Raw genomic sequence first — 25,185 nt, forward strand, 5'->3', positions numbered from 1 at the left:
CCCGGCGCTAGCCGCTCAGCAAATGGATACAGTGCAGGGAGGCGCCAGGAAGGAGAGGCATTCTCCCTGCTCTGCATCCCTGTGCTGAGCTGCTGCGGCCATCCCTGCTGCTGCCGGCTGCTGTCACACATGCAGCGGCGCCAGCAGCACACAACCTCCTCTTCCCCTTGGCGCCGGCAGTTCAAAGCCTCCTCTCTCTCCCCGCTCCCCTGTGTGACATTCAGTGGCCGGGCGGGAGCCAAAGGGGGCGGAGCTAGATAGGAATAAGGGGCGGCACTAGACGGGACCATGCTGCAGCAGGAGGATGAGCTGCTACAGCTTCGGCCAGCCAGACGTCATTAGTTAAGTGTCTGGAAAGAGAGTGTGTGTGTGCGTGTATATATATATATATATATACATACAGTGTCTGTGTATACTGTATATATGTTTGACTGTGTATGTGTGTAATGTATGTACAGTATGTGTGTGTGTTTGTGTGTGTGTGTGTGTGTATATATATATATATATGTGTATGTTGTGTGTGTATGTGTGACTGCGGCATAATGTGTGTAAGCGTCACTGGTACAGTAGGTGTTACGTGTGTAAGCGGCACTGGTACAGGAGGTGTGTTCCCGAAAAGGGGCGTGGCCTACGAAAAGGGGCGTGGTTTCGCGGGAGGACCCGCGATCGCGAGTCACGCCCCCGTTTTCGTCACTGAGGGGGCATTCCCAGCGCTCTGTGAGCCGCTGGCATGCCTCCTCTCCCTCTGTCTGCACTGAATAAACGCTGTGCGCATGCGCACAGCGTCTATTCACCGCTGCTCTGCTAAGCAGGGCAGCGGGTGACAGAGACTCCCAACTGCCCCCCCCCCCCCACCGCGGGACACTGCGGCCCGCGGGTGGGACAGCGGGACAGTCCCCAAAAAACGGGACTGTGCCGCGAAAATCGGGACAGTTGGGAGGTATGCATTACGTGTCTAAGCGGCACTGGCACAGAGGGCGTTACGTGTCTAAGCTTCACTGCTACGGGGGACGCTACGTGTGTAAGCGGCACTGATACAGGGGGGCGTTGTGTGTAAGCGGCACTGGTACAGGGGGCGTTACATGTGTAAGCGTCACTGGTACAGGAGACTTTACGTGTGTAAGCGTCACTGCCACAGGGGGTGTTTCTTCTGTAAGCGTCACTGGTACAGGGGGGCGGCACTGGTACAGGGGGGTGTTACATGTGTAAGCGGCACTGGTACAGGGGGGCTTTACGTGTGTAAGCATTACTGGTACAGGGGGGCGTTACGTGTGTAAGCATTACTGGTACAGGGGGGCGTTACATGTGTAAGCGTCACAGGTACAGGGGGAGTTAGGTGTGTAAGCATCACTGTTACAGGGGGCGTTACATGTGTAAGCGTCACTGGTACAGGGGGGCGTTACTTGTGTAAGCGTAACTGGTACAGGGGGCGTTACATGTGTAAGTGTCTCTACTACAGGGGGTATTATGTGCTCTGTGCCTTTGTAAGTATGCGAGGGTGCAAATTTATAGTTTGCAGGGGGGCGCCGAACACCCTAGCACCGGCCCAGACTGCACACCCACTGCACTGCACAGCACTGTCACCTTTTACATTGATTCAGCGTCCAGACATTACCCTCCACGATATCACCCACTCTATCCGTTACATTAGCCATCTCGGGGCTTCCAGGCCGGCCAGGTGCTGTGTTGCGGAGTTAGGGCATCTGGGGATCTGTGCGCGGCTGTGGCTGGGAGGCACTTCTGTGACATCACGTGCAGAGAAGGCTCCAGGGCAGAGAGTATGCGGCGCAGGGAAGGCTTTGAAAGCCTGCCACTGCGCCGCTTTCATACACATCTATGCCAGTGGCTGCAGCAGCTTTTGTTCCACCTGCGCTGCGGCTAGGGAGTGGGGATTCTTGATGCTGGAGGGGGCAGGAGGACTGGCAGCAGGACATAGGACGCTGCAGTAAAAGTTTTTTTCCCCCCCTATCTGCAGCGCAGAGACTTGCTGCAGATGCAGTGGCATACCCTCCAGCTGCACCTTTTTGGCAGGTACAGTCCCTTTTTTTTTTAATGGTTTGTACCGATTTTTGACTCTCCAAGCTTCCATTGAAAGTATAGGAAAAGGGGTGTGGCCACACGGGTGTACCCGTGGTCACGCCACCGTTTCGAATTTGTATCAATTTTTATGTGTACATTGTTGGAGGGTGTGTTGCTGCAGATGCAGTGGGCCTATTTTGGGGTGTGGGGCTGGAGCTGCAGCTCTATCAGTCCCATTGCTAATCCTGCTCTGTGAAAACACAGCAGCCAAAGGGCAGAGCCTCCCATAGGATGTAACCTGTGTGGGAGGGCGTTTCTCGCCCAATCAGCTGTGGACTTGGTGTGATAGACCTGCCACTAACCCAATGAGAGATGCGTTATACACACAGGCACAAAGTCACCCATCTGGGCTATTATATAGGAGATGGGTGCGATTCAAATCTTAGTGGCACTTTAGCTCCAGTCTGAAGTGCATGGGAGCTATCCAGTTGGTTTGCACTCCCAGACCCAAGGCTGCATTAAGTAGGGCTTTGGGGCTGGATGCAAGTGGTGGGCGCACTGTCATTGCAGTGCACCTGGCACATAGCACAGGAGCTTCTTAGCGTGGCTAATCCTGTGCATTCTCGTGCAGAAAGTAGCTGTCACAGGAATTAATTGAATAGTTAAATTCCAGCTTAACAAGTGAATTGCCCCGTAAGATAGCGTCACCATTTCACCAATTCTACAACCACAGTCGTTTTTCCAATTTTTTTGGGTAGAATTTTACAGCTTTTTAATGTTTAGCCTCTGTTCTGTATTGGGTTCTTTTTAAGAGATTATCTGCAGAGAGGATAATGTTTCTAGTGTAAGCCTACAATTTTACAAAGCTACCATATAAGGTTACATTTGCTGCTTTTTTTTGTGAGACGTAACATTACATTTTTACAGGCTGCTGTGTTTATAATTATTTGTTGCTAAACGCCGGCTCACAATAATTGTTTTCTTCTGCCAGTGCACAAAGGTGCAGTGACATCACTGAGCAAATAGCAGGACTGCTGTAATTACCAGCTCCCTTGTTTTATTATGTGAGGTTTTATACGGTGGTGAACTATGACAAAAGGGTTTGTGCAGTTGTTTATGAAACAAGTCAGTGTTCAGTAACACCACTTAATGTCTCTTACGGCGTTAATTTTGACATATACGATCAGTGTTCCATCATAACAGACCGTTTGTATACAATACTGGCTGTGGCTTTACATGGAAGTCAGAATTCACATTTCAAGCATAATGATGTTACTAAAAAAAAGAAAGAAAAAAAAAAGATCCATTCATTAGCCTTAATAGGACATTCAGTCATATGTGCATGTTTGGGTGTAATATGTAGGGTTAAACCACATGAGAGTGAGACAATCTATATATAATGCTGTAAACATCTGTCCAATGGCGTGCGTCGTCATGTCTGCTGGTATGTGCAATACAATTGTCTTGACAACTAGGAATACAAAGAATACATTTTTCTACTTTTCACAGGCATATGCTGCATAGCTGTGTTCTAGGAATAAATGCTCCAACTTTTCTCATGGTTTTTGCTAGTGGAACAGATCCTTTTGTAAGGAATCATGGCTAGCAACAGATTTGTAGAAATTAGGGTTTGTACACACACAGGGAGTTTCAGTACATCTGTGTTTCAATTACTTTTCTGCTGCGGGGTACACTGGGCTCCACAAGTCTGGACATTGGGGTGTAGAGTAGGATCTTGATCCGAGGCACCAACAGGCTCAAAGCTTTGACTGTTCCCAGAATGCACAGCGCCACCTCCTCTATAACCCCTCCTCCCAGCACAGGAGCTCAGTAGTTTGTCAGTTGGTGCTGCAGTAAGCAGGCACTTAACAGAGGGGCTGCTCCAGGCAGCCCTAAGAAAAGCTTTTTATGAGGTAAAAAGTGAAGACTTCAAGGGCAGCAGCGGTGGTAAATGTCTTCTGACATTCTCTGCTGCAGCTCCAGCTCTCCCCAGCGGCGCTGTACACTCCCGAGCCCTGGTTGTCGGGTACCTACAGCGGAGGCTCCGGTATTCTTCATGTTAGACACACACGGCTGGGGCTCTCCATGATCGCGTGGCCGCGCTTCGGGAGGTGGTAAGTGGGTCCCGCTCGCGGGACCCGGTCTTTATCGCGATCCTGCGCGGTCAGTGGGAGGCGGGCTGCGCGCGCTGGCGGTGGACACTGTGGATACAGGCGATCCCACTAGATCACCAGGGCATGGGCGCAGGTCAGGTTTTCTCTTAAAACCGATTTTAATATTGCCCACAGTACCCGGTGGTTTTGCCAGCAAGGGGGATAAGGCTTAGACCTGTAGCCCCTCCCCCAGCCTCAGGGCGCCATTTCCAGCAAGTGTTCCCGCCCTGGAGCTGCATCTCTGTCTTTCCTCACTCCCTGTCAGTGTCTGCGGCGCCATTACTCCTCAGCTCACTGTTCCTGGGACTGCTTGGGCAAATCCTCCTATATAAAGCCGCCTGGTTGTCAGTGCTGTGACTTTACATGACACTTAAGTATTGTACCTGCCTTTTTAGTCAGTGTTAGTTAAGAAAGAGTGCATTTAGTCAGGGGTTTATAGTACAATTACCCTGTGATATACATCCAGTTTCTTACTGTGTAGTGTTATATCTATTGACTATATAGCTGTGTAAGCTAGTCCAGTGCAGTATTATTGTCTGTAATAACCTCTGCATTGTACAAACTGTGACTATATGTGTGTGCATTGATAGCTGAGTGGTGTCCATCTTGGGTCTTTCACTCAACTTGCTATCCCTATATTCTATAACCTGAGGGGGCTTGGTGCGTCAGGTGTTATTTAATCTAGGATTTTCACAAAGATATACTGTATTACGTATTTTTCTCTGTGATTTAGTCACCATATCTCTCCTTTATCTCTGCTGGTGCTGACTACACTGCGCAGGGGTTTGGGTTTAGGGATATAGTGCTGCTAATAATTGTACTGTGTTACCTCATACTGCATGTTATATCATGTCTGCTTCTGAGGGTAACGGTTCTGGGGCGGAACACACTGCTGGTGTTGCTGAAGCCACAGGCACATATGGGGAGAATATAGCAGCTGTGGGCTCTGGTTCTGGGGGCTCCTTACCGCCCAGTGGGACTGTGGCAACAGCGGCACATACTGACCCTCCGTGGGCCGCTTTTTCCACGCTTCTGCATACGCTAGTTCATAAACTAACACCCCCTATGGGACCCCCAATGCCGGTACAACCGTATGTGGTCCCTGCAGCTAACCCGCCGTGGGCGGACGATTTATCTGCTCAATTAAAGAAGTTGAACCAGTCCCTGACTACTAAAAAGTCTGACCAACGCTCGCCTAAGTCCAAGAGGTCCTCTAAGCGAGCGCTCGTCTCCTCACAATCCACTGCTGTTACTGACACCTCGTCTGATGAAGACAGCACATACACTGACCACACAGGTTCTGACTCAGATACGGCTGATGGGGAGGGTAGTTCACATGTGGATGTTCCTGATCTTTTGGAGGCTATTAAGTTAATTCTGCAGATTACGGATGATCCCGAGCCATCCGTTCCTCCTAAGAAACCAGATAGGTTCAAGCGTCAGAAGGTGATTAAACAAGTTTTACCTCACTCTGACCACCTAGTGGATATATGTCAGGAACCCTGGCAAAGCCCGGGTACGAAGTTTGTGCCTCAAAAGAAGATGCTGGCTCGCTATCCCCTCGCGCCAGAGCTGTCTAAGAATTGGGAAACGCCTCCTCCAGTAGACTCACATGTGGCTAGGATGGTGGTTTCCTCAGCTCTACCTGTCACTACCGTCACGTCTCTAAAAGAGCCTACGGATAAACGTGTCGAGGGTTGTCTAAAAGCGATTTACACCCTCACGGGTGCTGCACAAAGGCCCACTATTGCAGCTACATGGGCGGCAGAGGCTATTGAAGCATGGGCCTTGGAGTTAGAGGCTGAAATCTCCTCTGACCATGCTAGACAATGCTTGTCATATATTGTCACAGCTTCTCGCTATATTAAAGAGGCGGCTTCTGATGCCGGTATCCTAGCAGCCAAGGCCTCTACTACGTCAGTCCTGGCTCGCAGGATATTGTGGCTGAGATCCTGGTCTGTGGATCTGGACTCTAGAAAAACTCTGGAGGTACTCCCTTTCAAGGTGGATATTCTGTTAGGGAGGACTTAAGTAAGATAGTGGCTGACTTGGCTACTGCCAAAACTGCCTGTCTGCCTAATACAGCTTCTTCTGTGTCGAAGGCCAAAGGCACGTCTTTTCGTCCCTTTCGTACTTCAGGTAAAGCAAAAGGTCAGGCGTACCATAAGCAGGCCCGCACTTCCAAACCTGGTAAGCCGAAACCCAAAAGAGCCTGGGCTGCCCGTCAGCCAGCAGCCAAGACCGATAAGCCTGCCGCATGACGGGGCGGGCCTCCCCCTGGGAGATCCCAGGGTGGGGGGCCAGCTTCTAGGGTATACCCAGGAATGGTTGAAGACCACTTCAGATGCCTGGGTACGGGAAGTCGTCACTCGAGGTTACGCCATATCCTTCAAAAACCGACCCCCTCATCGATTTTGCCAGACAGACGTCCCGTCGTACCAGACAAAGGCAAACACTCTGCATTCGGTCGTACAGACCCTCCTGGATACAGAAGTCGTAGTACAGGTGCCTCTTGCTCAGAGGGGCCGGGGGTACTATTCTCCGCTGTTTCTAGTCCCGAAACCGAATGGGTCCTCCCGGCCCATTCTCAACCTCAAGGCACTGAACAAATTTGTGAAGGTTTCCAAGTTCCGTATGGAAACCCTTAGCTCTATAGTTCTGGCCTTGGAACCTGGGGACTACATGGTCTCCCTGGACATACAGGATGTTTACCTGCATTTTCCTATAGCAGTGTCACATCAACAATACCTGAGGTTCGCTATTGGCAACCTCCATTACCAGTTTCGGGCGTTACCTTTTGCTTTAACAACGGCACTGCGAGTCTTCACCAAAGTTATGGCGGTGCTGACTGTGGTACTCCGCCATCAAGGGGTCAGGATACTGCCGTATATGGACGACTTGTTAATCCTAGCAAATTCCCCAGATCTTCTCCTGCGTCATCTGGATATGACGGTCCGTTTTCTACAAGCCCATGGGTGGCTCATCAACTGGAAGAAATCCTCCCTGGTCCCTGCTCAGAGCATGATGCATCTGGGAGCGCTGTTGGACACTCACAACCAGAGGTTGTTCTTGTCTCAGGAGAAAGTCCTGAAGATTCAGGACAGGATTCGTTGCTTCCTTTCTCGTCCGCAAGTGTCGATACATTCGGCAATGCAGGTGCTGGGCCTCATGGTGTCAGCATTCGACATGGTGGAGTATGCTGAATTCCATTGTCGCCCCCTCCAGAAGCTGATTCTAGCCAAGTGGGACGGCCTGCCTCACCGGATCAGGTCTCACATGATCTCTTTCACTCCGGAGGTCCGTCTGTCGCTGCTCTGGTGACTCCTGGACCGACCATTGTGCAGAGGACGTCCGTTCTGGATATTCAACTGGGTCCTGTTGATGACAGATGCCAGTCTAAGAGGTTGGGGTGCGGTGCTGGAGCAGCACTTCTTGCAGGGTCGGTGGACCAAGGAGGAATCTCTCCTCTCGATCAACATTCTGGAATTGCGGGCGGTCTTCAATGCGTTGAACCTAGCCCAGCATTTGATTCAGAACCGTCCTGTTCAAGTACAGTCGGATAACGCCACCACAGTGGCTTACATAAATCATCAAGGCGGCACTCAAAGCCGTTTGGCAATGAAGGAAGCCTCACGGATTCTACGTTGGGCAGAACGCCATCTACCGGCAATATCGGCAATATTCATTCCGGGAGTCCTGAATTGGGAAGCGGACTTTCTCAGTTGTCAGGACGTGCATGCCGGCGAGTGGGGCCTCCATCCAGAAGTGTTTCAACTCCTCGTGGAAAGGAGGGGTCTTCCAGATGTGGATCTGATGGCGTCTCGACACAATCACAAGGTTCCGGTCTTCGGAGCAAGGACAAGGGATCCTCAAGCAGCATTCGTGGATGCGCTGGCAGTGCCGTGGAGGTTTCGGCTGCCGTACGTGTTCCCTCCGGTGTCACTCCTGCCCAGGGTAATTCGGAAGTTCAAGCAAGAAAAAGGAAATCTGCTTCTCATAGCTCCGGCGTGGCCCAGACGGCACTGGTTCTCAGACCTGCAAGGCCTATCGTCAGAGCGTCCACTTCTACTTCCACAACGCCCAGACCTCCTCGTTCAGGGCCCCTTTGTCTACCAGGACCTAGCCCGGCTGTCTTTGACGGCGTGGCTCTTGAAGCTTCCGTCTTAAGAGCTAAGGGTTTTTCTGAAGAGGTCATTAAAACTATGTTGCGGGCCCGGAAACCGGCCTCTGCTCGGATTTACCATCAGGTCTGGCATTCCTACTTTGTTTGGTGCGCATCTAACCATTATGACGCTTCCAAGTTTAGTACAGCCAAACTTGGCTTTTCTACAGCAGTGCCTAGATTTAGGCCTGCGTCTGGCCTCCCTCAAGGTTCATATTTCTGCCTTGTCGGTGTGGTTTCAGAGTAAAATTGCGACTTTACCTGATGTTCATACTTTCACTGAGGGTGTGTTGCGTTTCCAACCTCCCTATGTCCCGCCTGTGGCTCCTTGGGACTTTTCGGTGGTTTTGGAGGCGTTGCAGGAGCCTCCATTTGAACCTCTTGGTTCAAGCTGACCTTAAGTGGCTTTCCCTTAAGGTGGTGTTCTTGCTGGCTATTGCCTCTGCTAGCAGAGTGTCGGATTTGGGTGCCTTGTCTTGTAGTTCCCCATATCTGATTTTTTCACCGTGGCCGGGCGGTTCTTAGGACTCGTCCCGGATATTTACCTAAGCTGGTTTCTTCGTTCCACCTTAATCAGGAGATTGTGGTTCCAGCTTTTGTCTCTCCTGATTTGTCTCCCAAAGAGCGGTCTTTGGATGTGATACGGGCTCTCCGTATCTATGTGAAGAGAACTGCTTCTATTCGAAAGTCTGATTCTCTTTGTTTTGTTTGGATTTCACAAACGTGGCTGGCCTGCTCACAAGCAGACCCTTGCCGGGTGGATTAGAATGGTGATTGCGCATGCTTATGTGAAGGCTGGTCTGTCAGCTCCTGTTCACATTACGGCCCATTCTACTCGGTCCGTTGGACCTTCTTGGGCGGCCCAACGTGGTGCGACCCTTGACCAATTGTGCAAGGCGGCTACGTGGTCCTCCGGGAACACGTTCATAAGGTTCTATGCCTTCGATACTGCCGCTTCCCAGGATGCTTCCTTTGGACGCCGGGTTCTTGTGCCCGCTACAGTGCGTCCCCTCCCATAAGGAACTGCTTTAGGACATCCCCATTGTCCCGACTTGTGGAGCCCAGTGTACCCCACAGCAGAAAACGAGTTTTATGGTAAGAACTTACCCTTGTTAAAACTCTTTCTGCGAGGTACACTGGGTTCCACCCTGACGCACTTAGCTTCTTTGGGTTGATATGGCATTAGCCGCTGACACTTATCTTGTCGTGAGAGTGTGGTGTATGTGGCTACCAACCGTTGCCGTCTCTTTTCCTGCTACTGCTTTGGGCTGGTTAACTAAACTGAGCTCCTGTGCTGGGAGGCGGGGTTATAGAGGAGGCGGCGCTGTAAACAGTCAAAGCTTTGAGCCTGTTGGTGCCTCGGATCAAGATCCTACTCTACACCCCATTGTCTAGACTTGTGGAGCCCAGTGTACCTCGCAGAAAGAGTTTTAACAAGGGTAAGTGCTTACCATAACACTCGTTTTATGACGCATAAAATGTGGATTCACATAGGGATCTTTCATCCCTAAGGGTACGCACTACTGTTTAAACACATATTTTAAGATCCATTTTCTATTTAAAATGTGTATATACACTACTCAAAAAAATAAAGGGAACACTAAAATAACACATCCTAGATCTGAATGAATGAAATATTCTTATTAAATACTTTGTTCTTTACATAGTTGAATGTGCTGACAACAAAATCACACAAAAATTATCAATGGAAATCAAATTTTATTAATCCATGGAGGTCTGGATTTGAAGTCACCCTCAAAATTAAAGTGGAAAAACACACTACAGGCTGATCCAACTTTGATGTAATGTCCTTAAAACAAGTCAAAATGAGTCTCAGTAGTGTGTGTGGCCTCCACGTGCCTGTATGACCTCCCTACAACCCACACAAGTGGCTCAGGTAGTGCAGCTCATCCAGGATGGCACATCAATGCGAGCTGTGGCAAGAAGGTTTGCTGTGTCTGTCAGCGTAGTGTCCAGAGCATGGAGGCGCTACCAGGAGACAGGCCAGTACATCAGGAGACGTGGAGGAGGCCGTAGGAGGGCAACAACCCAGCAGCAGGACCGCTACCTCCGCCTTTGTGCAAGGAGGAACAGGAGGAGCACTGCCAGAGCCCTGCAAAATGACCTCCAGCAAGCCACAAATGTGCATGTGTCTACTCAAACGATCAGAAACAGACTCCATGAGGGTGGTATGAGGGCCCAACGCCCACAGGTGGGGGTTGTGCTTACAGCCCAACACCGTGCAGGACGTTTAGCATTTGCCAGAGAACACCAAGATTGGCAAATTCGCCACTGGCGCCCTGTGCTCTTCACAGATGAAAGCAGGTTCTCACTGAGCACATGTGACAGACGTGACAGAGTCTGGAGACGCCAAGGAGAACGTTCTGCTGCCTGCAACATCCTCCAGCATGACCGGTTTGGCAGTGGGTCAGTAATGGTGTGGGGTGGCATTTCTTTGGGGGGCCGCACAACCCTCCATGTGCTCGCCAGAGGTAGCCTGACTGCCATTAGGTACTGAGATGAGATCCTCAGACCCCTTGTGAGACCATATGCTGGTGCGGTTGGCCCTGGGTTCCTCCTAATGCAAGACAATGCTAGAACTCATGTGGCTGGAGTGTGTCAGCAGTTCCTGCAAGACGAAGGCATTGATGCTATGGACTGGCCCGCCCGTTCCCCAGACCTGAATCCAATTGAGCACATCTGGGACATCATGTTTCGCTCCATCAACCAATACCACATTGCACCACAGACTGTCCAGGAGTTGGCGGATGCTTTAGTCCAGGTCTGGGAGGAGATCCCTCAGGAAACCATCCGCCACCTCATCAGGAGCATGCCCAGGCATTGTAGGGAGATCATACAGGCACGTGGAGGCCACACACACTACCCAGCCTCATTTTGACTTGTTCTAAGGACATTACATCAAAGTTGGATCAGCCTGTAGTGTGTTTTTCCACTTTAATTTTGAGGGTGACTCCAAATCCAGACCTCCATGGGTTAATAACTTTGATTTCCATTGATAATTTTGTGTGATTTTGTTGTCAGCACATTCAACTATGTAAAGAATAGTCATTCATTCAGATCTAGGATGTGTTATATTAGTGTTCCCTTTATTTTTTTCAGCCTGTCATTTAGGGGGCACTGCTAGTGAGGACGCAGGACCCGTTCTGCATATGCACAGTTCCCACCCCATTGGACTTTTATGCAGGCTCTTGTAGAGACCATGAAACAAAAACAAAAAATACAATTTAAAACAAGTTCCTTTTAAATATTTTGTCTATTTCAAGTTTTTAGGGTTTATTTTTATTTATTTTTTTACAATTTTAGAATGTTTTGTGACAGACACATCTGTTTCCCCTCACGCTGTGCATTTATTTTATTAACAAAATCATTTTTCTTGTCCTGTCAAGGCATTTGTAATAATAACCTAAAAAGAATTTCCTTGAATTACTGCAGTTTTGCTGTCAGGGCATGCTGGAACTGTGGCCCTCCATGCTGGGATGTGTGGTTCCACAGCAGCTGGAGCTCCACAGTTTGCCTACCCCTGCACTATTGTTTAATCTGTGGTCAGTGTGCTATTTCTAACACTTACATTTCCTGATATGTAAAATTGGAGTTGTAAATCGGTCTGGTCATGAAATACAGATCTCTACATGAGTGTTCTCTGACACAGTCAGTGGTTCTAGACACAGAGGACGGCTAGCACATACCTTCTACCTGCTAAGTGACTGGAACGCAGGTAAGAATCAGTTGTGTTGTTACACATCAACTATCCTTTTATACAGAAACCTATTGCAGAAAACCAGACAGAAGTGAATAAATACTGTTACCCAGTGATGATCTTCTGTACGCAGTCATTGCTTTAAAAAAAAAAAGTATTTTAATATAGTTTAGACTTGTGGCCCATATTACAAAGTGAAAAAGCCCAAGCGTTCTGTGTAATAGATCTTATACTTGCCGACTTCCGGGCTGCCCTCTTCATGCCTCCCAACTGTACTGAATTTAGTGGGACAGTCCCGCTAATTGGACACAGTTCCACCCTCGGGCTGGGGGAGACAGTTGGGAGAGCCAGTGATCAGCAGCCGGTGAATTTATGCCTCCCCCATTTTTTAGGCCTGGGTGAGCCGTGCAATCACAGCATTATGACGTGGGGGGGGGGGGAGATGATGTCATTGGCCGCCTACTGACATTGTGAAGTGTGGGGTGGGGGAGTATGCACAAATCATGTCATCGACCGCCTACTTACTCACAGGCTACGGGTGGGTGCTGGCTGGCCCAGGAGACTTGCCCACGCTCTTGGGTGGCCAGGAGTGCCACACGATTTTCGGGGGCCAACCAGCCATTCCAGGAGTGTAGACCAGTATGGATCCTATACCTATATTACTATTTACTAACATTTGCAAACCGTATATAGAGCCGGCACATTCTGCTGCTCTTTGCAATTGGTAACAAAGTAGGAATAGAGTAGTAATAACAGACAAAGAAGGCCCTGCATGTAAGCCTGCACTCTATATATACCACATTTATATTCTGTGTGCTTTCCATGTCATGAAGTAAGAAGCGCACATTGATCAGTTAAGACGTCAGGTCTTCTGCCTCCCTCTCCACTGTACGCTACTAGAACTGGCAAGTAGATGTGAGTGGTGAGGTATTCTAGATCTGACATCCATGAGCTAACCGTACTGGGAGACAGAGAATGCATTGTCTGTGGGACTTCTGTTAACATCATTTGGGACGTGTGGCCGTCAGACGTGTTCGCTAGATCCTGTCATACCAGGAATAAACAAGAAGCAAACGTTATGCAAGAATAACATTGCCCACGGTTCACATTTCCTCTGGGGAGCAATAAAGCTGTTTTTGTTACCTAGAGCGTTTGCTTATTTTGCTAATCAGGTTTGAGGGCCAGCTTGTTGGCTTATCATGAGTTACAGTAGTGGTGGTCTTAGGCTGAAGAATATTTTTTTCTCCAGACCATTTTAAGCTGCACAGCAGGCACAGCATATATGATTGCTGTTCGGTCATCTGTCTTATCACTTAGCATTACAGTAAAGTAATAGAAGAGGAATGTCAGGGATCACTTGCCGTGTGCCTCTGGTTATTTGTTGACACTGTAACTACTAGTGTGATCCACCGATGTGCGCTTACTGCACCATCCTGCATAATGCTGCACGTACTGTTTGTTATAGAAAGCATTTCTGCACTGGCGGATTGTCCCAGGATTTACTTTGAATTGAAGATAAGAGAATATGGAGCAGATGTACCAAGCCTTGGAGAATGATTAAAAAGGAGAAAGATAAAGTACCAGCCAATCCGCTCCTAGCTGCCATGTTACTGGCTGTGTTTGAAAAATAACAGGAGCTGATAGGTTGGTTGATTTCTCTCCACTTTATAACTCTCCAAAGCTTAGTGCATCTGCCCTTGTGTCAGGATTGAGATTTTAGTATACCTGGACCCATCCAGACACAATGGCATGTAAGGGTTACAGAATCGCCTTCTCAATTGCAACATTGTCTAGAATTTTTTCTATTTTTTTTAGGAGTAAAATAAAATACCTAATAGACTTAGAGGGGTCAATTCAATTGCGTGAGATGTTCTCATGTGTGGCACATTCCTGCCAAATTCACAGATTTGTGTTTGATGCCCCATAGTTCTGCATATAGAAATCAGAGCATCTGGGGTGAGATTTGGATACAAGGGAACACCAGATCTGTTCTCCTGTTGGCATTTATGCAATGGTAACTCCACCACGTCACCCTTAATTAATTTGATCACATAGGCATTAGCTAGATATATTTATTCCCAGCACTTCCCTTTACTGCACCTTCTCCATCTTTATTGGGCTAAGTGTAATGTGCGGATTAATTTCGCATACGTTGGCAGTTTGAATCAAATAACAAGAAAAGCTAATAGATTCATTCCCAATGATATAAGGAAGATGACGTGGCGGTGGAGGTTGGCCGCAAACTCAACCCATTAACGATGGTGAGGTTGGAGAAAAAGTCGATACCTAGACATAGAATTGGGCAAAATTGGTTCTTTGGGGCTAATTGGGATATTTAATTCAGTTATTGCAGAATTATCATTTCAAGTGTTGCCCACTCTAGTCAGCCTGTAGTTCATTCTGCGCATATATGTTGAAATATGCCCGTTGATGTTAAACAGCTTGTATTTTAGGCTAACAGTCTCTTAAAGGGGTATGGGTATATTCAGGGCCGTAGAGAGTGGGGCCGGTCCCTGTATAATGTAGTGGGCATGGCCTAATTCTGGGAGGTGTGGCAATGCCATCTGAAGGAAAAAAAAAAAAGAAAACTGGGGAAAAAACAGTGTTCTTGTTCCCCTCAGCCTGGGGCAGTACCAGGGAGGGGCGGTGAGAGGACTGGGGAAGCAATCGGTGTGATGTCTAGTTTCGTCTAGTTTCCTGTACAATTAAATAGTTTAAGCAAGAAGTTTAAAATATCTATTTAATTTGTGCTCACATCTATACATAACATTAGGAAAGAACGTCCCATTTTCTTTATAAAGTTAGTTGTAGAGTAATATATTTTAACTTCATTTCTGCACCAGACTCCTGGAAAAATATATCCTGTTCTTATGATTGTTATTAAATATAAAAAAAAAGTTATAGCTTGCGTGCAAAGCCAGTAAAGTTTACAGTGCCCTCAGGGTTCCTTCACTGTTTCATATAGACAACCTCACATTAGAGCTAAAACCTAATCGAATAATACAATGCATAACGCATTTGATATTGATCTGGGTTTCATAGCGCATAATGGACGTGGATCTTAATCGCCTACTACAATAGCAGCAGTAATCCTAACCCTAAGTGCTAAAGACCCAAAAGTCGCTTTGGAGCATTTCAAATAATAACAGAAAACGTAACATTCCAGATGAATTATATTTAATGACATAAATCATTGTAGCTCTCCGTGAACTAATGTAATGCTGCTTAATGCTTGTAAAAACTGAAGGAAATAATACTCTTCTATTGCTTTTAGAAATAACAGTTCTTTTCATTCTGCCCATGAATGCTGAGCTCATTGGAAACACACAGTTTTAGCTTTCCAGGTTCGCTCCGGTAACTTGCATGGGCAATGTACAGGAGCTGAGGCGATCAGTATGCATATCATAACCAGGCCGTACAGTAGCTTCCTCCAAGTAAGAGCAAGAATCCTTGTAAATACATTGGTATTGGGCAAAATGTTCTAAGGAAGCTCACTGCATTTATTATATTGGTAATACTTTGAGCTATTACTACTTACTGTTTGAATTTTATTATTGGAAACTTCCAAAATGCGGACTGTGCATGCGTCAGTATGTAGAGCCAGGGGAGGGACCAGCTCGGGGACATCACGACGGGTGACATCGTGTCACTTAAGTGTCGGCCACCGCGGGCTTATGGTTAGCGGTGGCCACCTTAGCATTATGTATGAGAGGCAGAGCGGAAGTGTCAGCGCCGGCGGCAACGACGGCCTCTTTACCCACCTGGCGGGCATGGCAGCAGCACAGCAGTTGTGGCCTCTCTTACCCCCGGGTGGCTGGTTTAAATTGTCTGCGACATCTGGGGTAGCAGCAGCACAGCAGTGGTGGTCTCTTTACCTCCACTGCCCCCTTTCCCGGTGGCTTGTTTAAAATGTAAGTAACTCAAATAAAGCACCCTGCGTGGATGGTACGCATAGTGGCATTGCTGGAGAATTGAAGCAAGTGAATGCTGAGTGGGTGTGTTAGCAATATGAGACCATTTTTACTAACAGAACCCTCTGTGTTTTTGTGATTACTGGTCACTGCTGCTGCTTAATGATTTGCAAGCACATGTGTCTATGTAACCCTCACCCTTTATCCTAACACTAATTATATGCCCTATCCCTCACCCTTCGTCAAAACAGCCTAATACTAATACCTTAACCCTCACCCCTAAGCGCTTTGAGACCTATTGGAGAAAGTGCACTAGATAGGTAAAATTATTATTACTGTAACATTACGTGCAGCACCAACGTCCTGTCACAGTGCAGGAGCCGACACTGTAAACAGGCAGTCTCTGGGGGCAGCCCACGTATCCAAGACCCCCGTAGTGACAAAAACAAGGTCGGGCAATGAGGCCATGACCCTTACCTGAAGTCACGCCCTCTTTACACAGCGCAGCACGGTGCATTCTGCTTACACCCACAATCTCCCTGAAACTAGTTTTCAACAGTATGCAAGTATGAACTACATTAGTCTTAAATTTTTGTTAATTTTTTTTTCATGGGCTGGTGGGTAACAGATACATCTACAGATTAATTGTGAGCACAATAGGGTTAATAAATAATAAAAAAAAAAACTAGAGGAGTAATTAGATATCTCATTCATTCTAATTATATTCACATTAGCTGAGAAAATCTTGAGAACTGATTTATAAAATGGGCCAAATCATTATTGAGTGTTGACGTTTGAACTGACTTTTCTCTGGCTGATCCTTCGAATCGGTAAAAAAAAAATTTTTTTTTTTTTAAATCTCCATTTTGATTCTTGATTGATTAGAAATAATCGAAGAAAGTCTAAGAGGTGCAGCCAAGTCCAATAATAATTAAAATATGTTAACATTTTATAATTGTGAACCTCATTGGCAAACTATAAGCACAGTAGTGTCCATACCCTGAATTAAAAAAAAAAAGTTAAATGAATAGGGTTGTTGTTTTTATCAGCTTCTAGTACATTTGACCAAATGAAAAATGCAAGCCGCAACAATGAGAATTTGTCCTGTGAACACGTTTATTGCACTGAATTGGTGATACTCTGGATTTCAAAATAATTTTCAAGCATCAATATGATGCACTGGGTATCTTGTATGCCACTGAGGTAAATGTAGGCAGCCATTTTCCACAGTGAGGTCAATGGTTCCTAGCAAGTTATATATGTCTGGAAAATAAAATCATTCAGAGTAACCTCTCTGGTGGCTGGTGTTACTTCACTGCAATCGTTAACCATGAAGCAGAATTGTGGTTATGCAAGTAAATATTTGTGGCTACAAGAGCATGTTTTTCGTTCGCTTAGGGGCCTAATTATGTATGTGCACATAAAATCATAATTTCTCTAACGTCCTAAGTGGATGCTGGGGACTCCGTAAGGACGATGGGGAATAGCGGCTCCGCAGGAGACTGGGCACATCTAAAGAAAGCTTTAGGACTATTTGGTGTGCACTGGCTCCTCCCCCTATGACCCCCCTCCAAGCCTCAGTTAGATCTCTGTGCCCGAACGAGAAGGGTGCACACTAGGGGCTCTCCTGAGCTTCTTAGTGAAAGTTTTAGATTAGGTTTTTTATTTTCAGTGAGACCTGCTGGCAACAGGCTCACTGCATCGAGGGACTAAGGGGAGAAGAAGCGAACTCACCTGCGTGCAGAGTGGATTGGGCTTCTTAGGCTACTGGACATTAGCTCCAGAGGGACGATCACAGGCCCAGCTTGGATGGGTCCCAGAGCCGCGCCGCCGGCCCCCTTACAGAGCCAGAAGGCAGAAGAGGTCCGGAAAATCGGCGGCAGAAGACGTCCTGTCTTCAACAAGGTAGCGCACAGCACTGCAGCTGTGCGCCATTGCTCTCAGCACACTTCACACTTCGGTCACTGAGGGTGCAGGGCGCTGGGGGGGGGCGCCCTGAGACGCAATAAAAACACCTTGGATGGCAAAAAAAATGCATCACATATAGCTCCTGGGCTATATGGATGCATTTAACCCCTGCCAGAATCCATAAAAAAGCAGGAGAAAAGTCCGCGAAAAAGGGGCGGAGCCTATCTCCTCCGCACACTGGCGCCATTTTCCCTCACAGCTCCGTTGGAGGGAAGCTCCCTGTCTCTCCCCTGCAGTCACTACACTACAGAAAGGGTTAAAAAAAGAGAGGGGGGCACTAATTAGGCGCAGTATTAACTATACAGCAGCTATAAGGGGAAAAACACTTATATAAGGTTATCCCTGTATATATATAGCGCTCTGGTGTGTGCTGGCAAACTCTCCCTCTGTCTCCCCAAAGGGCTAGTGGGGTCCTGTCCTCTATCAGAGCATTCCCTGTGTGTGTGCTGTATGTCGGTACTTTTGTGTCGACATGTATGAGGAGAAAAATGATGTGGAGACGGAGCAGATTGCCTGTAATAGTGATGTCACCCCCTAGGGGGTCGACACCTGAGTGGATGAACTGTTGGAAGGAATTACGTGACAGTGTCAGCTCTGTATAAAAGACAGTGGTTGACATGAGACAGCCGGCTACTCAGCTTGTGCCTGTCCAGACGTCTCATAGGCCGTCAGGGGCTCTAAAGCGCCCGTTACCTCAGATGGCAGATATAGACGCCGACACGGATACTGACTCCAGTGTCGACGGTGAAGAGACGAATGTGACTTCCAGTAGGGCCACACGTTACATGATTGAGGCAATGAAAAATGTTTTACACATTTCTGATAATACGAGTACCACCAAAAAAGGGGTATTATTTTCGCTGAGGAAAAACTACCTGTAGTTTTCCTGAATCTGAGAAATTAAATGAGGTGTGTGATGATGCGTGGGTTTCCCCCGATAACAACGGATCATTTCTAAAATGTTATTGGCATTATATCCTTTCCCGCCAGAGGTTAGGGTGCGTTGGGAAACACCCCCTAGGGGGGATAAAGCGCTCACACGCTTGTAAGGGCTCTACCTTCGCCTGAGATGGCCGCCCTTAAGGATCCTGCAGATAGAAAGCAGGAGGGTATCCTAAAAGGATACACACATACTGGTGTTATACTGCGACCAGCAATCGCCTCAGCCTGGATGTGCAGTGCTGGGTTGGCGTGGTCGGATTCCCTGACTGAAAATATTGATACCCTAGATAGGGACAGTATATTTTTGCCTATAGAGCATTTAAAAGATGCATTTTTATATATGCGTGATGCACAGCGGAATATTTGCCGACTGGCATCAAGTCTAAGCGCGTTGTCCATTTCTACCAGTAGAGAGTTATGGACACGTCAGTGGTCAGGTGATGCGTATTCCAAACGGCATTTGGAAGTATTGCCTTATTAAGGGGAGGAGTTATTTGGGGTCGGTCTTTCAGACCTGGTGGCCACGGCAACAGCTGGGAAATCCACGTTTGTACCCCAGGTCGCCTCTCAACATGAGAAGACGCTGTATTATCAGGCGCAGTCTTTTCGTGGACAAGCGGGCAAAAGGTTCCTCATTTCTGCCCCGTGACAGAGGGAGAGGAAAAAGGCTGCAGAAATCAGCCAGTTCCCAGGAACAGAAACCCTCTCCCGCCTCTGCCAAGCCCTCAGTATACGCTGGGGCTTTACAAGCAGAATCAGGCACGGTGGGGGGCCCGTCTCAATGAATTTCAGCGCGCAGTGGGCTCACTCGCAAGTAGACCCCTGGATCCTTCAGGTGATATCTCAGGGGTACAAATTAGAATTCGAGACGTCTCCCCCTCGCCGTTTCCTAAAGTCGGCTTTACCGATGTCTCCTTCTGACAGGGAGACAGTTTTGGAAGCCATTCACGAGCTGTATTCCCAGCAGGTGATAATCAAGATACCCCTCCTGCAACAGGGAACGGGGTATTATTCCACACTGTTGTGGTACCGAAGCCGGACGGCTCGGTGAGACCGATTCTAAATCTAAAATCTTTGAACACTTACGTACAGAGGTTCAAATTCAAGATTGAGTCACTCAGAGCAGTGATTGCGAACCTGGAAGAAGGGGACTACATGATGTCTCAGGACATCAAGGATGCTTACCTTCATGTCAAAATTTACCCTTCTCACCAAGGGTACCTCAGGTTTATGGTACAGAACTGTCACTATCAGTTCAGACGCTGCCGTATGGATGGTACACGGCACCCCGGGTCTTTACCAAGGTAATGGCCGAAATGATGATATTCCTTCGAAGGAAGTGAATTTTAGTTATCCCTTCCTTGGACAATTCCCTGATAAGGGTAAGATCCAGGGAACAGTTGGAGGTCGGTGTAGCACTATCTCAGGTAGTGTTGCGGCAGCACGATTGGATTCTCAATATTCCAAAATCGCACCTGGTTCCGACGACGTGTCTTCTGTTCCTAGGGATGATCCTGGACACAGTCCAGAAAAAGGTGTTTCTCCCGGAGGAGAAAGCCAGGGAGTTATCCGAGCTAGTCAGGAACCTCCTAAAACCGAGCCAAGTCTCAGTGCATCAATGCACAAGGGTTCTGGGTAAAATGGTGGCTTCCTACGAAGCAATCCCATTCGGCAGATTCCACGCAAGAACTTTCCAGTGGGACCTGCTGGACAAATGGTCCGGATCGCATCTTCAGATGCATCAGCGGATAACCCTGTCACCAAGGACAAGGGTGTCCCTCCTGTGGTGGTTGCAGAGTGCTCATCTTCTAGAGGGCCGCAGATTAGGCATTCAGGACTGGGTCCTGGTGACCACGGATGCCAGCCTGCGAGGCTGGGGAGCAGTCACACAGGGAAGGAATATCCAGGGCTTATGGTCAAGCCTGGAGACATCACTTCACATAAATATCCTGAAGCTAAGGGACATTTACAATGCTCTAAGCTTAGCAAGACCTCTGCTTCAAGGTCAGCCGGTGTTGATCCAGTCGGACAACATCACGGCAGTCACCCACGTAAACAGACAGGGTGGCACAAGAAGCAGGAGGGCAATGGCAGAAGCTGCAAGGATTCTTCGCTGGGCGGAAAATCATGTGATAGCACTGTCAGCAGTATTCATTCCGGGAGTGGACAACTGGGAAGCAGACTTCCTCAGCACGACCTCCACCCGGGAGAGTGGGGACTTCACCCAGAAGTCTTCCACATGATTAAAAACTCGACAGGTATTGCGCCAGGTCCAGGGACCCTCAGGCAATAAGCTGTAGACGCTCTGGTAACACCGTGGGTGTACCAGTCAGGGTATGTGTTCCCTCCTCTGCCTCTCATACCCAAGGTACTGAGATTGATAAGATGGAGAGGAGTAAGCACTATATTCGTGGTTCCGGATTGGCCAAGAAGGACTTGGTAACCGGAACTTCAAGAGATGCTCACGGAGGATCCGTGGCCTCTACCTCTAAGAAGGGACCTGCTCCAGCAAGGACCCTGTCTGTTCCAAGACTTACCGCGGCTGCGTTTGACGGCATGGCGGTTGAACGCCGGATCCTGAAGGAAAAAAAGCATTCCGGATGAAGTCATCCCTATCCTGATCAAAGCCAGGAAGGATGTAACCGCAAAAACATTATCACCGCAATTGGCGAAAATATGTTACGTGGTGCGAGGCCAGTAAGGCCCGACGGAGGAAATTCAACTGGGTCGATTCCTACATTTCCTGCAAACAGGAGTGTCTATGGGCCTGAAATTGGGGTCCATTAAGGTTCAAATTTCGGCCCTGTCAATTTTCTTCCAAAAAGAACTAGCTTCAGTCCCTGAAGTTCAGACGTTTGTAAAAGGGGTACTGCATATACAGCCTCCTTTTGTGCCTCCAGTGGCACTTTGGGATCTCAATGTAGTTTTGGGTTCCAAAAGTCACATTGGTTTGAACCACTTCAATCTGTGGAGTTAAAATATCTCACATGGAAAGTGGTCATGCTGTTGGCCCTGGCCTGGGCCAGGCGCGTGTCAGAATTGGCGGCTTTATCCTGAAAAAGCCCTTATCTGATTTTCCATTCGGACAGGGCGGAATTGAGGACTCGTCCTCAGTTTCTCCCCAAGGTGGTTTCAGCGTCTCACCTGAACCAACCTATTGGTGGTGCCTGCGGCTACTAGGGACTTGGAGGCCTCCAAGTTGCTAGACGTTGTCAGTGCTCTGAAAATATATGTTTCCAGGACGGCTGGAGTCAGGAAATCTGACTCGCTGTTTATCCTGTGTGCACCCAACAAGCTGGGTGCTCCTGCTTCTAAGCAGACTATTGCTCGTTGGATTTGTAGTACAATTCAGCTTGCACATTCTGTGGCAGGCCTGCCACAGCCAAAAATCTGTAAATGCCCACTCCACAAGGAAGGTGGGCTCATCTTGGGCGGCTGCCCAAGGGGTCTCGGCTTTACAACTTTGCCGAGCAGCTACTTGGTCAGGAGCAAATACGTTTGTAAAATTCTACAAAATTGATATCCTGGCTGAGGAGGACCTGGAGTTCTCTCATTTGGTGCTGCAGAGTCATCCGCACTCTCCCGCCCGTTTGGGAGCTTTGGTATAATCCCCATGGTCCTTACGGAGTCCCCAGCATCCACTTAGGACGTTAGAGAAAATAAGAATTTACTTACCGATAATTCTATTTCTCATAGTCCGTAGTGGATGCTGGGCGCCCATCCCAAGTGCGGATTGTCTGCAATACTTGTACATAGTTATTGTTACAAAAATCTGGTTATTATTGTTGTGAGCCATCTTTCAGAGGCTCCTCTGTTATCATGCTGTTAACTGGGTATAGTATCACAAGTTGTACGGTGTGATTGGTGTGGCTGGTATGAGTCTTACCCGGGATTCAAAATCCTTCCTTATTGTGTACGCTCGTCCGGGCACAGTATCCTAACTGAGGCTTGGAGGGGGGTCATAGGGGGAGGAGCCAGTGCACACCAGATAGTCCTAAAGCTTTCTTTAGATGTGCCCAGTCTCCTGCGGAGCCGCTATTCCCCATGGTCCTTACGGAGTCCCCAGCATCCACTACGGACTATGAGAAATAGAATTATCGGTAAGTAAATTCTTATTTTTCTATCAATGCTGTCTTTTTCAGCGCTGCTTTGCTTGTATGTAGGCTTATTGGGGCAAAACTCATGCTAATTGCATCACAAAACCCCTTATCCTTGCCACTTGTACTTCCCCTCCACGTATGTGATACATGTTCCCCAACTCTCCCGCATGGGGAGGGTAGTTCGTGGGAGCACTCACACGGCTGCTTGACAGCACATGGTATCTACGTAGTGCGAGAAGGGAGTCTGAGGGCAGCACAAAGTGATGGAAACGGGTGTGCTGTGAGGCCATGCACCCTTCCTCACAAGGTCATGCCCTTTTTCTGAGCGTGTACCAAAGAGACACACAAGGAATCTCTCAATTTAAATCCCATATGCTGAGAGGTATGGTAATGGGATTTGGTCAAGATCCCGGCTGTCAGAGGACCGATGCTGGCATCCTGAATAGGATCACAATGCCGGCTCTGGGATTCTGATCGAGTGACTGGCGGGACATCTGAGAGGTTAGCCGCAGGAGGGAAGGGTGTTTAGGTTTAGGCCACAGGGAGGAGGGTTAGGTTTAGGCTATGTTGAGGGGGGGGGGTTAGGGTTAGGAACCCCCAGGGGGAGGGTTATGGATAGGCTGTGGGGGTGGGGGGTTAGATTTAGGCTGCGGGGAGGGGGGGTTAGATTTAGGCTGCGGGGAGGGGAGGTTAGGGTTAGGTACCACCGGAGAGGGATAGGATTAGGCTGCAGTAAGGAGGGTTAGGATTAGGGGGTGAGGGGTAGCTTACTTCCCGATCCCTGTCGGGATTCTAAACGTCGAGATTCTGCGGACAGTACCCTGACCTCCGGCATATCGCCCGTCTGCATTTCTCTCCCCAACCCATGATAATATACTAGTGATTATGCACATTACATACACAAAAAATTTGACATTTGTTCTTGTTATGCATTGGCACTGGCGAAAATTAAAAACTAATGATAAGATGCCCAGCAGTAAATATAATGGCAAGTCAGATGCTCCATGGTCAGTAGTTGGTAGCCATTATGTGTAGTAAGAAGCCTCAAGGATGTGGATTAATTGAATGACGGTCAGAAAGTCGACAGGGTCAAAAGGTCATCATTAAAAAGGTATACCGCACAAAAGGGCCACAATGTAAAAAGGTCAACATGGAAATTGTCAACATAATTTTTGTGGAGTGTTTTGGATATCATTTTGTATGTTTAAATTATATGACCCAAATTAGTAGAAACGTGTTCGCTCGCCACAAGATCACTAAAGGTAATAGTAAATTAAGCAAAAGGAAAAAAAGTGTCAACCATATGTGTGTCAACTATTGTAATTTCGACGTACCCGTCGACCTTTTACATGTTGATATTTTGTAACTGTCGACCTATTGACTGTCGCTCTATCAATGTGTTAAGAACAAGGCGCTTGTGACAATGTATGATGTGTTTTGCAACAAATAAATGCCACCCGTCTATCAGTAGCAGTGTTACCCAGTGGGTCCGTCAAAGAAATGCCCAGTACATTACTAATAAATTATTAGGCTATATTCATGAATATCGCTTCAGGCTGCCTCCAATTGGTTTCCATTATTATGTACAAAAGGGCCACACAGAATCCTACATTCTCTGCATGTAGAAGAGAAACGTGTCATAAAGATGACCCTGATGCCCCCTCACTCTTGTGCTTGTTGTGTACCATAAATGAGTCTAATCCAAGATGGATTTGTAGGAGAATTCTAGCTCCTTTCGCACTGAACCCATGGCTCCAACCCGTGTCCTACCAGGGACACTGAATACAGGTGGGAGCCGGGGCAGATAACTTATACGTCAGATGGTTCTGGATTGTCTCTGTTAATACAGGATGCTTGGAGGTGACATCATCAAGCATAATGAGCCCACCTGTCTAGAGACTTTTGTACCCTTTTCACACCGCACAAATAAGCCGGTATATTGCCGGGTCGATGTGCGGTGTGAAAGGGGTAAGTCCCGAATTCCCTGGTCACCTGACTTGGTATTTCAACACGAGAATAAAGCAGGGTTATTCCTGGGTCAGGTGAAGTGTGAACGGGTTGCCGTTCACAGTATAGGCAGAGGCGGAGTTAGAGGGACAGGCGGCTCCACCTCCACACACGTCACCGCTGATGTCACCAACCCGGTAAAGAGGTCTCAACCGGGTCGCACCCGGGAAAGACCCGTGCACAGGTCCTAGGTGCGAACTGTTAT

At 47.9% G+C, this 25,185-nt stretch overlaps 2 protein-coding genes across 4 annotated transcripts in view; one reads left to right on the forward strand and one right to left on the reverse strand.

Moving 5' to 3' along the window:
* CMSS1 (cms1 ribosomal small subunit homolog) overlaps positions 1–25,185 on the forward strand; it is a 600,650-nt gene that overhangs the window by 302,487 nt on the left and 272,978 nt on the right. The gene's annotated exons all lie outside the window — the stretch shown is intronic.
* Positions 1–25,185, reverse strand: part of FILIP1L (filamin A interacting protein 1 like) — a 504,217-nt gene that overhangs the window by 281,363 nt on the left and 197,669 nt on the right. The gene's annotated exons all lie outside the window — the stretch shown is intronic.

Source organism: Pseudophryne corroboree, chromosome 2, assembly GCF_028390025.1.
Source record: "Pseudophryne corroboree isolate aPseCor3 chromosome 2, aPseCor3.hap2, whole genome shotgun sequence".
NCBI lineage: Eukaryota > Metazoa > Chordata > Amphibia > Anura > Myobatrachidae > Pseudophryne > Pseudophryne corroboree.